Raw genomic sequence first — 13,886 nt, forward strand, 5'->3', positions numbered from 1 at the left:
TCAGTGATAAAAGCCATCTCCTTTTCCCTCCTCCATTAAATCCAACAGCTTTGTTAGATGCTTATTTGAAACAGAAGTAACCTATTATAAAGGGAAATGTGTATGATACAAAGACTGTCCTCCAGAATGGCATGCATGTTGTAAGTCTTGTAGGCTGCACTGGAACATCTGGTAAACAGATTTTTGTATTCTATACTCGTCGTCATGTTTGTGAGACCAACTGGCATAAGGGAGCCAGAAAATAAAAAATAAACTGAAAGGAAAGGATGAGTTCTTTGACAGACTGATTGCCTAGACACATACATCTGCTCATCTGCTCAGAGGGACAGTTTTTGCCAAACTGGTGTCCTCACCCCCCCCACCCCACCCCCCACCCCCTCACTGGAAAGGCTGGTATGGACACGATCCAGAAAATGAGTGTCTATCTCTAGCCCATATTTTCAGTTGGGGTGGAAACATCAGATTGTACTGATAAAACTAAAGATTACATTGCTAGATCTCCTCCCCGAGGTTTACAAGATGAACAGAAATTAAAAGGGGAATGTGAAAGCATAAACAGATGACATTTGGGACTGTGTCAACTGATACTTTAAAAGAAGCTGGAAATCCTCGATTTTAAAAAATTTACGTATCAAGTACACTTTTTTGTGAAATGGTTCCATTAAATCTAAAGCAATTTGAATAAGGAACTTTATTAATAGCCCTAAGTTTAAAAGCAACACATAAAGCAAACAATATTGAACATGTTCAAAATGTTATTGCCTGTCAAAATATGAAAGGTATTAGACACACATCTATTTGCCAAATATTGAATAATACACTATGGCACATCCCACATGAGTGTTACGTCAGATAAAGCAATTCTGCAGACTATACGAAAGAAAGGAAAAAACTCCGACCACTATGACCTTTTAGCTTAGTTTCACAAACTAAATATGTCTTGGTGTCATTTATGTCATAAGTGTTGTGTTTCTCTGCATATTTCCATTTTTTCCACAAATTTTATTTTCTTATAGAAGCTAAATCTATGATAATTAGACTAGCATTACACCATTTAAGAGCCCTAATACTTTGTAAACTTCTTAAACATTTTACTGAAGTATAATATACATCCAGAAAAATGTACATATAGTGTTAGTTGTGTGAATTTTCACAAAATGAACACATCTGTGCACCAGTGGTCCCTTGGTCACTAACCACCCTAACTCCCAAGGCAACCAATTTCCTGACTTCTAACAGCATGAATTTGTTTGCCTATTTTGGTGTTTTATATAAATATATATAAATGGAATCATATAATGCATATTCTTTTCTGTCTGGCTTCTTTTTCTCAGCATTATGTTTGTGATAGTAACCCAAGTTGTTGTGTTTTTTTGTGGCTCGTTCATTTTCACGATTGTATAGTACTACACTCTCTGAATATGCCACATTGCATCCATTCAATGGCAGGCATTGAAATAGTTCCCAGTTTTGAGCTAATATGAAGAGGGCATCTATGGCCATTCTCATATGCACCTTTTTCTGTGCAAATATATGCTGAAAGAAAAAAAAAAATATATATATATATATATATATATAAGACCTACATATGTATAGTATATAAAATATATATGTAATAGATATCAATACATATACCTATATGATAAATATAATTTTAATATAAACTGTGATCATAATCCTTTTATATTTTAATCAGTAATTTTGGAGAGCTATACCACGGCATGGTACAGTATTAGGAACTATGCAGAATTTCCTAAATAGAAATTTTTTCTAATTTTAAAAAACTAAAGATCTTTGTGGCCTATGTTTGAAGTCTGTTCATTATATATAACTCTTCTTTACCTTTCAAGCAAATCTATTGCATGCCTCTGTAGAATAGATAATCTCCAAGTCAACACACACATTTACTAAATTTCTATAGAAAACAAAATCTCAGATAACCATGCCTGAGTTGTTCACATTCTGTTTGAGGATACAAGCATATATTCAATGAAGTTAGCCCAAATTCCAGGGCAATTTTATATTCAGTGTTTTGCTGAAATTTTTGAAACCACTGAATACAAAAAAATAACATTTTGAATGTGAAATACTTGTTCACATTCTCTTTAAAAACAGAAAAACTGTCATCTTTCTTTCTCCCAAAGTAATATATACAGTTAAAACAACATTTATTAAATTAATCTCAAGAGGTACAGAAATAAAATTAGGTTTCAGAACTTTCTATTACTGCTATAATAAATGGTTATTTACTTTAAAACTCCAAAACACGCCATGAAATGCAGATTAAGAAACACTGGTTACAGACAGTAAATGTTAAGGAAAATTAAAGCTGGATTGATTAAATTTTCTAGGTAATCTCTTTGAGGTTATTTTTGTTAAATGCCATATACTGGGTGTGCCAGTTGCTAGGTAAAAGTTTGAGGTTTAGTTGTAATCTGGTTACTACATTATAGTAAGATGTGATTGTTAAGGGAAGATTGTTATAGAAATTTACCAAATTGTAGCATATGAAGAGAGATCTAAAAGAAAATCCCTTGTAATATCATCAACAAAATTTTGCACTGTAGAATCCTTAAGAAGAAATTTTATTTATCAGAACCACTGACTAGATTTTAAATGGAAGTGCCTTACAATGCACATAACACATATTCCCAAGAAGGTATTCAGAACTGTGTACAATGTGTGAGCACTGAGTTTTGCAATCCTATGAATGTGTTTAAATTTAAAAGATTTGTTGAAACTTTTCCTGCTTTTTGTTCTGGGGAAATAGTTAGCTTCACAGTAGTATTTTCATTGGTTTTATGGAGTGACCTCAAAATTGCCATAAGCTACTGAGCCACCATAGAAGAGGGGAACTAAATGCAGAAGTAATCATCACTAAGGTGGTATTCCAGGGCCCTCAGTGCTCACCTTTCTTTTATCTGAGTCTCTGGCCCAGGGGTGGGCAAACTTTAGCCACCGAGCCAGATCTGGCCTAATGACTACTTTAGTAAATAAAGTTTTATTGAAATACAACCATACCCATTGCTTACGGGAGTAGTTTCAGCAGACACCATATGTTCCTCAAAGCATAAGATATTTACTGTCCAGCCATTTACCGAAAACATTTGTGAGCCCCTGTGGCACCTACCCTGCCCCTGCCTTTCATTCCTGCCTCTCATTCCCATCCATTTATCCCATGGGAGGTCAGAGCTTAAGATCTGAACTTCAGAAATATGAATAAGGCTTCAGAACCTTCAAACCTCAACAGCAAAAAACAATCCAACTAGAAAACGGGTAAAAGACGTGAACAGAAATTTTCCTGAAGAGGATACGCAGATAGCCCAGAAGCACATGAAAAGATAGATGTTCAGCATCGTTATCCATTAGGGAAATGCAAATTGAAACCACAGGGAGCTATCATGACACAATATCGGAATGACCAAAAATTTTTAAACAGTGAAGATGCCTAATGCTGGCACAGATGAGGAGAAACTGTATTGCTCATACATTGCTGAGTTTGGCAGTTTTTATAAAACTAACCGTGCAATTACCATAAGGCCCAGCAACTGCACCCTTAGGCATTTATCCCAAAGAAATGAAAATTATGTTCATGCAAAAATCTGTTCATGAATGTTCATAATAGCCAAACCCTTGAAACAACCCAGATGTTTTCCAATGGGTGAATGGTTTAACTAACCATAGTACATCCATTCCATAGAACTACCATAAAATAAAAAGAAACAAGCTATTGATATATACAACAGCTTGGATGAATCTCAAGGGAATCATGCTGAGTGAAAAAAACAAATCTCGAAAGATTACATACTATGTGATTCCATTTATATACATTCTTGAAATGACAGAGTTACAGAGATGGAAGACAGGTTAATGGTTGCCAGGGGTTAGGGATGGTGGAGGTGTGGGGGGAGAATGGAAGTATGGTTATTAGAGGACATCATAAGGGATCTTTGTGGTGATGAGCCTGCTCCATATCTTAAATGGTAGTGTATACACAAACCTACACCTGTGATAAACTGTATAGAACTAAATCCACACAAATGAGTATATGTAACACTGGAGAAATATGAATATTGGTGAATCATTGTCAAATAAGGGGTTGTACCATTCTGTATTTTCACTAGCATTCTGTGAAGGTTCAGATTTCTCCACATCCTCACCAACACTAATTATGTTAGTCTTTTTCATCAAAGACATTCTGATGATATGTAGTGGTATCTCATTGTGGTTTTAATCTGCATTTCCCTAATAACTAATGATGCTGAGCATTTTTAATTTTCATGTTCTTAGATATTTGTGTATCTACTTTGGTGAACTGTCTATTTAAACCTTTCAGTCTTTATATTTTTTTAATTGTGGGGGTTCTTTATGTATTTTGGGCAAAAATCCTTCATCAGATACATAATTTGCAAATATTTTTCCACTCTGTGGCTTTTCATTTTCTTAATGGTGTGCTTTTGAAGAGCAAAAGTTTTTAATTTTGATTAAATCCAATTTCTGAAACTTTTCTTTTATAGATCATGTTTCTGGTATCCTATCTATGAAACCTTTGCCAAATCATGATCACAAAAAACTCCTCCCATGTTTTCTTTTAACAGATTTATATTTTAACTCTTACTTTTAGATCTATAATCAGTTTGAATTAAGTTTTGTGTGAGATGCAAGGCAAGCATCTAAGTTCATTTTTTTGCATAGACACACCCAACTGTTCCAATGCCATTTGTTAAAAAGACCATTCTTTCCTCACTGAACTGCCTTGGCACTATTTATCAACTGACTGACGATAAATATTTAAGGGTTTATTTCTGAACTTTCTTTTCTGCTCCACTGATCTCTTTGTCTTTTATTATGCCAATGCCATCCTGTCTTAATTACTGTGGGCTTTAGTAAGTTGTTAAACAGGTACTTTAAACCATACTTTGTTCTTTTTTCAAAATTGTTTTGGCCATTTTAGGTCTTTACATTTCTATATAAATCTTAATATCAACTTGTTAATTTCCTTGACTATAATAGGGACCCTTTAGATAGATCTGGAGAATATTTCCATCTTAATAATATTGATTCTTCCAATCCATAAGCATTTGTTCAGATCTCCTATGATTTCTTCAATATTATGTCTTATTTCAGTGTCCCTGTCTTACACTTCTTATGTTAAGCTTATTCCTGGTTTGTTTGTTTTTTATACTATTTTGAATGGAATTGTCTCTTAATTTCATTTTTGGATTTTTCGTTGCTTGTATATAGAAATGCAGTAGATGTTTGTATATTGCTCCTCTATCCTGTGACCTTGCTGAACTCCTCACCATTACTCTTAACTATGAGTGTGTGAGGGTGGACAATACAGTGACTACTAGAACAGGTTAGTGCCACTGTCTGGATTTGTGCTAAGGTACCAGCGGTTTTAACCACGACTGCTTTTGCACCAACAGTACACATGTCAACCAATGAAAAAAGCAGTAAGCTCTTAATGATATCCTGATCTTGCAGACCCCATGAAAGGTTCCTAGAGATCCCAGGATGTCTGCAGACACTTAGAGATCTAGATGAAGTCTAAGCACCTACCCAAGTCTGAAATGCTATAATTTTTTAAGTCTAAGATAAATGTTGTTTACCAGACTGGTACTAATAACATTTTCTTAGATGGCTGATGTTCATGGCAGTCAGTATTCCTTAGGCAACTGCTGCATGTGGAACAACGTACCAGGTCCTTAAGAAAAATGAAAAGAAAATAAAACATTAGCCCTAATCTCAAGGAAATGGTACAAGTCTCTCTGAGTATTCAAGTATTTAAGAAAGAACCCAGCGTCACTTTAGGCTAATTACATTAGATCCCAAATTTGTATGTTTTTGTTCTACCAGCACTAAAAATAAAAGTCTTACAGTGGAGGTGCAGCACCTATCAAATATCAAGACTAGAAGTAAAACTAGGTTAAAATCTATTGTTCTTGACTAGTACAAGTTAATTTCCAAATGACCATAAATAAGACATAAAGCAATATCAAACTAATTTTCAAAACTATTTTAAAAGCCTTAATTTTACATTATTATTTATAATAGACCCTTGACTGAAGCTTAAAATAAAGTTCAAAATAGCCACTTAGCTACTGTTTTTCCCCTGCATTTTACATATAGTTAGGATTATATTTACAATATGATGCTTAAGGTTCACTGGGCAAATTTACTGTATACTTTATTCTTTTCCCTGGAGGGTACTGAAATATTGTTCATACATTCAAACTACATAAATGGTCTTAAGGCTTCAGTCTGTGGGATTCCACAGGTTCTGGCATCCCTCATCCTTTGGGGTAAAAGAAAAAGGCAAAAGAGACTGAAACGCTTAATGATGGGAAGAATAAAAGAAATGGGAGAAGTGAAATTAACCATAAAAACAGGAAGGGAAGGACTGAGATGAGGTGAGGTGAGGGTTAAGTGGAGTTAGTAACAGTTTCCGAGAAACCAGTTACACACTGGAATTCTGATGTGGAAAAAAAAAAATCATACAATTTAAGAGCTGGCAGAGAATTTAAAGATAATCTAGTTCTAGCCCAACATTTATTATTTGGCAGAGGAGGGAACCAAGGCCCAAAGATTTTCAAGGGTTAGGCTTCCCCTTCAGTATGTCCCATCCTTCCCTCTTCGCGATTAAATAAAACTTTTGTAGTTTTAATAACTCTGTAGACCGCACATAGCATTGTCCTGGAAGACAGCCAAGGCTTCTGAACATCGCTGGGTGCACTGTCGGCGTGCTCTTCATTCTTATGTGATGCCTTCCTGTGTGCCATGACTGGTAACTCAGACACCTTGAGTGTGTCTTCCTATTTCACTTTATGCGTCAGCTGTTGGAAATGGCCAAGTTTTATTTTATAATGAATTTCTGTTATTAAACATTCAAAATCACCTCAACCTTATTTACTGTAGCACATCAGCTTCAGCATCAACTGTATTCTTTTTTCCCCCCAAAAAGACACATACGGTATGATTTCCTTCGTGCTACACAGCATATCTTTGTTGGCTCATTGTTTCCATCTACACACGGGACAATCATGACCACATGACATACTTTCCAATGAAGAATTAACTCCAGTTCTTAAGATTTTATACACTATATCACTAAATAAGCTGCATGCTTTCAGAATAGCCATGGGTTTCCCGCTTTCCGACTCATCACCACCTTCCTGGTACGTTTTGGGGCTACTCCCTAAATCTCTATGTAGGAGTTGCTGCCAGTTTTGTTTCATTCTACTTTGGTTTTGCCTGCATGGTATTTCAGATAAGTACTAGCATGTACTACCGCAGAGAATGCTAATTAAAATAAACAATACAACTTTTTCATTAGATGTTGGGCCTTATTGTGTGCCCAGGTTGGAGCACGTATTTTCCATAATTATGCTTGCACACTGTTTCAAGAAAACGTAAGGCTCCACTCACAACATATGCGTGAAATCTTTTCTCCATTCAGGAAAAGCCAGGATTCATTCCTTCTGACATAAATCTTCTCCCTGCTCCGAAAGAAATTTTAAAGCATTGACATGTATATTTGGCAGTAGCCTATGTGATTTTGATACTGAGTATTTCTCATTTTTCTACCTTAGCAAAGTTTAATTCTTCTCCAGCCAATGATCTTTTGGTTTTGTGCATGCAAACAAGTGTCACATCCCTTGCTTCCAGATCGGCATCCTTACAGGAGAGTTATCAGAAAGAGACACTCCCTTCTCTTCCCAGCCTTCAGGTGACTGAGACTGTTGGGGACAATAAGCCCATATCTTGGGTGAATCATCTTTCCTCCAAGGAAAAAAACCTTCATGACTCTGGAACTCTGACTTTAAGAAGTATTTTTCCTCTTTATTTTTTCCTCTCTTCTCCACCTGGTTATTATTAACATCTATGTGTTTCAGATTCTAAAAGTTAAGGCCTCAGCAAAAACTGAAACACTGAATATTCAACAGTGAAAGATATGGTAGCAAGTAGTAGCAACAGCTTCATGTTTTCCAAACTAAGTGCAGAATAACAGGGGCCGTTCCTCAGAAACCATCTTACAGGGACTGTGATCTGTGATGGGCCGGGAGCACTTTGCATGAATTAGTTCATTTCACACTCACATCACCCATGTGGCATAGGTTCTCTTTGTATCTCCAGTTTTCACTAAGGCACAGTTACCTTGCCTGAGTCCTGCCAGGGTGCAAACAGTGGTTCCAGAGTCCATGCTCTTTGTCACTGTGCCACAGCACAGTGTTGTGCCCCCACAGAATACAGCTTCTACAGCTTCCCCAGGAACCGTTATTTAAGTTCATCCTCTAAGTAGTAATTTCCTTGCGAATAGGGGCTTTTATGCTTCTGTGCTGACCTGGATGATCCTGGATTGGAAAACAGGACAAAACGTAAAGACTGATAACCATAGGCCATGCAGATAGCTCACATTTCCAGGTACTTACTTCACTTAAGTCCTTTCTATGGATTGTCTCTTCTGTTACCCACAGTAACCCTCCAAGGTAGCTACCATCTCTGTCTCCATTTTCTAGAGGAAGAAGCTGAGAAGCAGTGAGATTGACCAACATGCCAAGATCACAGGGTCAGGAACATAGCAGAGCCTTCTGTCTGACCCAGGGAGGCGAGCTGCAGGGCCACTGGCGTTAATGAGAAAGGAGTGCTCCCCCATCTCCCCAGGTCCCCGAGGGCACCTAGTGCTAGGGCTGTGAACACTTGTGGAGTTCTCTGCTCTGCTCTGCTCTGCTCTGCTCTGCTCTGCTCTGCATTCGTCGTCCACTCCAAATGCTTGGGCTGGTCAGGAGGCAAGAGGAGTCTATCACAGGAGAAAGTGTGTGGATCGGGTAGCAGACACAGGTTTTATTTATTTCTATGAATGCTCTGCACCTCAATCTTGAAGCAGTTAAAGCATAATGGAAGAGCAAAATCTATTCTCAGTCACACAAAGTGATTTATTTATTTTATTGTATTTGATTTGAAATTTGCAACATCCAGAGAGCATGTTCTCATTATAATGGCCTGTCCTGGGTGTCACAGGCTCTATAATGATCTCAGTCTGTGCTGTCAGAAGATGTTTTTGTTTCAACGATGTACCACCTTCTACATCCGAGCCCCTCCCCCAAAAAGAAAGAAAACCTCGAACCCCACTTTTTTTTTTTAAGACTGGTGCCTGGCCTGTCGTGTCCAGTTCTAAGTGACCCTGCAATAATTCATGTTGAGAGGAAGAGAACCTTTTATTTACTTTCAGGTTTTCAGCTATTACAGACTGTACTCATAAATCCCTCATTCCTGTCTAGGAGGGGTGGAGTGAGATGAGATGACAGGGAGGAGGAGACTCCCTCAGCCTCACCAGACAGGGCGGAGGGAAGATAAACACAAAGAAAAATGTGCCACTGGTTTTATTTTTCCCATTATTAGTACGTCATGCCCATGAGAAAAATAATGTCCAAGTTAATAACATAAAACGGCAGGGGGTATTAACATCTGGAGTGGGTGGATAAAGAGGGTGAAACTCATGTATATTATCTTTTTATTCATTAAGCCATGCATAAATGGTACATTTCAGTTTATGATTACAAATCATGGTGGTTCAAAAGAACTAACATTTGTGTGGTGCACATTCCGTTCGCAGAATTCTTTCATAAGCATTGTCCCATTCGAACCTCCCAGACACTCATCAGTCATGTGGCAGATAGGAGAACCACCCATTAACAAATACAGGAATGAGACTTACTGTGGGGAGGTGGCTTACCCAAGGTCACACAGTAACAGGTCAATCTTGTATGTGACCCTAAGCCTCATGAGTCCCTCATGAATTTAGGGAAAGAACAGCCTTACTTTGTAGTGTCACACTGGTGAGGCCTGGGACATTAGACTGCAGCATTAGGGTCAGGCATACCAGCTAGGTCACCTGCACCTTTATATACTGATGCCTTTAGGGGCTGGTGGGGTGAGAGGGTAATGAGATGCTGGATACTCCACCCAAACCATTGTGATGTTTTTATTTCTTAGGTCTGTTTTAGACTCTTTTCGGCTCCTTCTGCATTATCTGGCTGTCAGCTGTCACTTTTTTGGCCAATCATGGTGCCTCTAGAGCAGTGGTTCTCAAAGTGTGGGTGGTGGACCAGCAGCAGCATCACTTGGGAACTCGTTAGAAATGCAAATTCTCAGGCTCCACCTCAGACCTACTGAACAGAAACTCTGGGGTGGGGCCCAGCAATCTGGTTTAATGAGCCCTCTCAATGAGTCTGATGTTGCTAAAGATTCAGAACCACTGTGCTAAAGCAGTGATTCTCGCCTTGGCTGCACCCTGGAATCACCTGAGAGCTTTAAGAACTGCTGAGGCTTTTGTCCCAATTCCAAAGATTCTGATTTAATTGGTCTACAATATGGTTTACAACCTCAGCACTATTGACATTTGGGGCTGGATAACTGTTTGTTGGGGGGCCTGTCCTGTGCATTGCAAGATGCTTAGCAGCATTACGGACCTCTACCCAATAGTTTAGTAACCTCCCTCGCCCCCTCCACCAGCTGTAATAACCTAAAATGTCTCCAGACATTACCAAATGTCCCCTGGGGGTGGGGTGGGGGGCAGGTGGAGGCAGGCAAAGATGAGAAGCACTAATCTAGAGGCATGGCCCAGACACTGGGGTTTTTTAATGCTCCCTAAATCATTCTAATGTACAGCCAAGACTAAGAATTGTCACTCTGGAAGGTTCCTATTAATGAGCAGCTTTGGATGTGCAATGGACTAAAGAACAAAAAAAGCTAAACTTTATAGCACTGGTGTAAAGTAAGAATAAATCACCCTTCAGTGAAGACTCGGCAGTTTGCCCCTGAGTCAAGTACTCAAGCTTTAGGGTGTAAATTTCACGTCAACCATTGGCTCCTTACATTTTTGCTTACTTTCTGGTTGTTGAGTGTGTTCCAGAAAACTGACAGAAATAGGTACATTGCACTTATCTAAAAGTTCCCAACCAAGTAGATATTGCTTAGTGCTAAATATAGTCGAGAAATCCTGCTTTTGGACCTAGTCCTTCTAAAAACAGGGTGCTTATCAGTGTATCATGTGGTACAAGTCCTTCAGTAAATCTGTTTTGACTGTTTAAAAAAAATGCAGTCTGTCAATTTTATGACCTTGATTTTGACACAATCCAAATCAGCCACACAAATACAGGCAGGGTTTCTACATTAATATGTGCCATTTAGTAGTATTTTCGTTTTCAGATGATGATCGGGGACTTTATATTTCAATTATAGAAAAATTCCCTACATAAGAACCAAGGCAAGCGTCCGTAGGTAAAATCCGTGCTCAGCAGGCTGCCCTCTGCTGCCTCAGTGATTGCTCTGTGGTATTCCCTCTGTGACCCCAAGAAGGGGAGGGCATGGCTTGTATTTAGACCACAGGATGCACATCATCTCCAAGTGCCTGTTCTGTGGCTCGGTACAGGCTGAGCAGTCCTACCTCTGCCCAAAGTGAGAGATCTCCAAAAAGAGTCTGTGACATGTACTCTTCCACCTGGGTCTTATGTAAAACAGTATCCTCCCACCTTCTCAAGCAACTAGTTGGTAGATGCATTGTTTCTTTCAACAGTAAAAATGGAAATACTACTTTAAGATCATGAGAAACAACTTTTAAATAGAAAGTAAATTACAGAACGAATGTGTTTTTCAGGGCAAAATTGGTACTATCTAATTTCAAAATATGAAAATGTTGTCCTGAATTAATGAATTGGAATCATTAATTCAATCAACACCTACCATGCGCTAGGAACTGTGCTATGTACCTGGAAATCATAAATATGAGGGCTGCATAATAGTGCAGACCCTTTTATGGCAAAACTAAGATATGACTGTACCCTGTGAACCAATTGGTAGTAGCTTGTTCACATTAATGAAATCATCTAGTTCTTTTGCTACGGTCTAATTTATCCTAAGCAGTATTTATCTCTCTCTATCCTAGCCTAAATTGTTTCATCGTTGTGCTTTAAAAATGAAAACCTTTCAATTAGGCTTCAGAAAAATACTTTAGGAAAAAAATATCATAAAAGGCTGTTAATAGGAATTCTTTTCCATATGGTTCCACTTGTTTTTACAAAAGGCATATGCTTGTATGTGCATAGGAAGTTTTCTGGGAGAAAACACAATTAACAGTGGTTGCCTTTGGGCAGGAAGTTTAGGGGCCTTGATTGGAACGGAGACATGCTTTTTGTTATGTTTTCATACAGCTTATTTTTACCATTCAAAATTTTGCATTTTCATTTTTTACTAGTTGTATATAAAAGAAAGGATACATTCCCAGTAGTCTCTTAGAAGTTCCAAAATGCCTTTCTAGTAAGAGAAAAATGAGGAAGCTACACTCCATGCCTCTTTGACATCCCCTTCCTTTTGTATATGTTCTACTGCTAAAATGGGGTGAGCAGAAAGGAGACTTTAAGTGTAAAATTACTCCAATGTTGGTTCCATGAATGAGATCAACAAGTAGGTACTACCCGATTTCAGCTTGGGTACTTAAGTAGGGCCTCTTTGTAGAAGCCACAGTTAACCTAAAAGGTAAGAAGTTGCCTGCAGGCAGGGGCCTATTTCCTGGGGCTGTATTGAAACAGTTACTAACCATACATCTTTCAGAATGAAGCAGATACAGGTTGGAGAAGTCTATGCTGTGCTTGTACCTAAAATTTTCCTCCGATTATTTCTTTTATTCCCCTTTGTCTCTACTTCCCCCCAAAAAATCAATGCTCACTCCTGGGGAAAAGAAAAATAACAAAACACCTATTTGTGTCAAAGAAAGACAATTCTATGATCATTTCAGTGCCCACCAATACCAAGATATCTTTCCCTTCACTCCTTTCTTTACACATAACCCTAGTTAAAAGTTTAAACAAGTCTGAAAAAGGAAAAATCTCAGTTGGGATAGGAAGGGCCCAAAACAATGCACGCTCAGTTGTGGGTTTTTCTGGATCATTTTTCTTGGCACTTGTCACTTAGACCTTCACAGGACTTCAGAGTCTCCCTGGGTAAGCAAGAAACATACTTTTCTTTTCTCTCATTGTTGGATGCTTGAATTGGGAAATCCATCCAGGTGGATTTCAGAATCCTCTGCCTCTAAGAATGAACCAATAATAACATTTCAACAATTCCAAAGCATATCCTATAACAGCCCTTACGCAGTTTAATTACATCTCTGTAGTCTTTAAAGGAGAATTACAATTCTGGGATAAAATGCTAAACTCTCATTCTATAAAAAGTAGTTTTCTGGTTTTCTTTTCTTTGTAGGGGATGGTTCATCCCAGAAATAATGTTTTGTCTTTACTGGCATCAAGCATTAATAACCAGCAATCAGCAATGGTATAATTGTTAGCTTCATGAAAACTGTCAGAGTTTAGGGCAGTGTTTTTATGAAAAGCCCACCAGTTGTCCTTGGATAAAAGTTTTTGTAGAAATTCTGAGAAGACACCAACCAAGACTAGTTAGAATTAGAGGAAGAAGAGACCAGAGGCAGGAATGGGTTGAAGGCACAGGTCCTTTTAGAAAACTATTCAGAGGAAAGAGAAATATGTTAGAAAACTAAATATAACTTCTGAAAAGTCATATATAGGGTTTCAGCTACAAAAACAGAATTTTAGAGAGCCTTTGTCACTAAATTCTCTAAATACATAGGTTCTTATCTATGGGATACTGGTTTCCCACCTTCTTTCTCCATGGATCCACATTAATGACCACATTGACCATGAAATTAAACCTCACATAATGTTTTAGAAATGGCAGAACAGAAATACGAAGCTCATCTTAGAGTTACTATGGCAATAGGTACTTTGCAAGAAAAAGAAAAAAAGACATATTTGTCTAGTTAGTAGGATAATGTTTCCTATTGAGTGCAGTAAGTTTAAATTCTGAGTCAC

The 13,886-nt window shown here is 37.9% G+C and overlaps 1 protein-coding gene and 1 long non-coding RNA gene across 2 annotated transcripts in view; one reads left to right on the plus strand and one right to left on the minus strand.

The window, feature by feature from the left end:
- LOC148093262 (uncharacterized) overlaps positions 1 to 13,886 on the minus strand; it is a 99,612-nt gene that overhangs the window by 22,546 nt on the left and 63,180 nt on the right. The window lies entirely within an intron of this gene.
- EDNRA (endothelin receptor type A) overlaps positions 1 to 13,886 on the plus strand; it is a 49,972-nt gene that overhangs the window by 12,360 nt on the left and 23,726 nt on the right. The window lies entirely within an intron of this gene.

This window comes from Miniopterus natalensis, chromosome 4, assembly GCF_054644295.1.
Source record: "Miniopterus natalensis isolate mMinNat1 chromosome 4, mMinNat1.hap1, whole genome shotgun sequence".
NCBI classification, from domain to species: Eukaryota; Metazoa; Chordata; class Mammalia; order Chiroptera; family Miniopteridae; genus Miniopterus; species Miniopterus natalensis.